The 2,500-nt window shown below is 39.7% G+C and overlaps 4 non-coding genes across 4 annotated transcripts; all 4 read left to right on the top strand.

Moving 5' to 3' along the window:
• Positions 1-315: 315 nt before the first annotated feature.
• LOC127997911 (5S ribosomal RNA) lies at positions 316-434 on the top strand. The gene has a single exon (XR_008170767.1). It is a non-coding gene; the product is annotated as a 5S ribosomal RNA (ribosomal RNA).
• A 221-nt stretch (positions 435-655) lies between these two features.
• Positions 656-774, top strand: LOC128003140 (5S ribosomal RNA). The gene has a single exon (XR_008175870.1). It is a non-coding gene; the product is annotated as a 5S ribosomal RNA (ribosomal RNA).
• Positions 775-1,541: 767 nt separating this feature from the next.
• LOC127997912 (5S ribosomal RNA) lies at positions 1,542-1,660 on the top strand. Its single transcript, XR_008170768.1, has one exon. It is a non-coding gene; the product is annotated as a 5S ribosomal RNA (ribosomal RNA).
• A 221-nt stretch (positions 1,661-1,881) lies between these two features.
• On the top strand, positions 1,882-2,000 carry LOC128003141 (5S ribosomal RNA). The gene has a single exon (XR_008175871.1). It is a non-coding gene; the product is annotated as a 5S ribosomal RNA (ribosomal RNA).
• Positions 2,001-2,500: the final 500 nt, after the last annotated feature.

The raw sequence follows: 2,500 nt of genomic DNA on the forward strand, positions 1-2,500 counted from the left end.
CAATGCCCGATCTCTGAATATTAGCAGGTTTGGGCCTGGTTAGTACATGGATGGGAGACTGCCTGGGAATACCAGGTGCTTTAATCTTTTTGGAAAATTTCACGAATTATATAATAATCTTTCATTAAAAAAAAAAAAAAGATTCAATGCCCGATCTCTGAATCTTAGCAGGTTTAGGTCTGGTTAGTACTTTGATGAGAGACTGCCTAGGAATACCAGGTGCTTTTAGCTTTTGGGTTTTCTTTCCTACTTATATAATGTACTGGCGATTAGATTGGCTGGTCTTTAAATAGCCCTCTCTTTGCAGCAGTCTTCGCTTACGGCCATACCAACCTGGCTATGCCTGATCTCGTCTGATCTCTGAAGCTAAGCAGGTTTGGGCCTGGTTAGTACTTGGATGGGAGACCGCCTGGGAATACCAGGTGCTGTAAGCTTTTTGGACATTTTTCTCTTAGTTTTTAATAATTTTGCCAAAAAATAGAGTCAATGCCCGATCTCTGAATCTTAGCAGGTTTAGGTCTGGTTAGTACTTTTATGAGAGACTGCCTAGGAATACCAGGTGCTTTAAGCTTTTGGGTTTTCTTTCCTACTTATATAATGTACTGGCGATAAGATTGGCTGGTCTTTAAATAGCCCTCTCTTTGCAGCAGACTTCGCTTACGGCCATACCAACCTGGCTATGTCCGATCTTGTCTGATCTCGGAAGCTAAGCAGGTTTGGGCCTGGTTAGTACTTGGATGGGAGACCGCCTGGGAATTCCAGGTGCTGTAAGCTTTTTGGACATTTTTCACTTAGTATATAATAATTTTGCCAAAAAATAGAGTCAGTGCCTGATCTCTGAATATTAGCAGGTTTGGGCCTGTTTAGTACATGGATGGGAGACTGCCTGGGAATATACTGCCTTTAATTATAATTTTGCATTATTGAGACACTGTTTTCCTAATGAATGTTGTTCAGTGCTTTGACGCAATGTATTTTGTTTAAAGCACTATATAAATAAAGGTGATTGATTGATTGATTGAATACCAGGTGCTGTAAGCTTTTTGGACATTTTTCACTTAGTATATAATAATTTTGCCAAAAAAAAAGTCAATGCCCGATCTCTGAATATTTGCAGGTTTGGGCCTGGTTAGTACATGGATGGGAGACAGCCTGGGAATACCAGGTGCTTTAATCTTTTTGGAAAATTTCACGAATTATATAATAATCTTTCATTAAAAAAAAAAAAAGAGTCAATGCCCGATCTCTGAATCTTAGCAGGTTTGGGCCTGGTTAGTACTTGGATGGGAGACCGCCTGGGAATACCAGGTGCTGTAAACTTTTTGGACATTTTTCACTTAGTTTATAATAATTTTGCCAAAAAATAGAGTCAATGCCCGATCTCTGAATCTTAGCAGGTTTAGGTCTGGTTAGTACTTTGATGAGAGACTGCCTAGGAATACCAGGTGCTTTTAGCTTTTGGGTTTTCTTTCCTACTTATATAATGTACTGGCGATTAGATTGGCTGGTCTTTAAATAGCCCTCTCTTTGCAGCAGTCTTCGCTTACGGCCATACCAACCTGGCTATGCCTGATCTCGTCTGATCTCTGAAGCTAAGCAGGTTTGGGCCTGGTTAGTACTTGGATGGGAGACCGCCTGGGAATACCAGGTGCTGTAAGCTTTTTGGACATTTTTCTCTTAGTTTTTAATAATTTTGCCAAAAAATAGAGTCAATGCCCGATCTCTGAATCTTAGCAGGTTTAGGTCTGGTTAGTACTTTTATGAGAGACTGCCTAGGAATACCAGGTGCTTTAAGCTTTTGGGTTTTCTTTCCTACTTATATAATGTACTGGCGATAAGATTGGCTGGTCTTTAAATAGCCCTCTCTTTGCAGCAGACTTCGCTTACGGCCATACCAACCTGGCTATGTCCGATCTTGTCTGATCTCGGAAGCTAAGCAGGTTTGGGCCTGGTTAGTACTTGGATGGGAGACCGCCTGGGAATTCCAGGTGCTGTAAGCTTTTTGGACATTTTTCACTTAGTATATAATAATTTTGCCAAAAAATAGAGTCAGTGCCTGATCTCTGAATATTAGCAGGTTTGGGCCTGTTTAGTACATGGATGGGAGACTGCCTGGGAATATACTGCCTTTAATTATAATTTTGCATTATTGAGACACTGTTTTCCTAATGAATGTTGTTCAGTGCTTTGACGCAATGTATTTTGTTTAAAGCACTATATAAATAAAGGTGATTGATTGATTGATTGAATACCAGGTGCTGTAAGCTTTTTGGACATTTTTCACTTAGTATATAATAATTTTGCCAAAAAAAAAAGTCAATGCCCGATCTCTGAATATTTGCAGGTTTGGGCCTGGTTAGTACATGGATGGGAGACAGCCTGGGAATACCAGGTGCTTTAATCTTTTTGGAAAATTTCACGAATTATATAATAATCTTTCATTAAAAAAAAAAAAAAAGAGTCAATGCCCGATCTCTGAATCTTAGCAGGTTTGGGCCTG

Source organism: Carassius gibelio, chromosome B22 (genome assembly GCF_023724105.1).
Source record: "Carassius gibelio isolate Cgi1373 ecotype wild population from Czech Republic chromosome B22, carGib1.2-hapl.c, whole genome shotgun sequence".
NCBI classification, from domain to species: Eukaryota; Metazoa; Chordata; class Actinopteri; order Cypriniformes; family Cyprinidae; genus Carassius; species Carassius gibelio.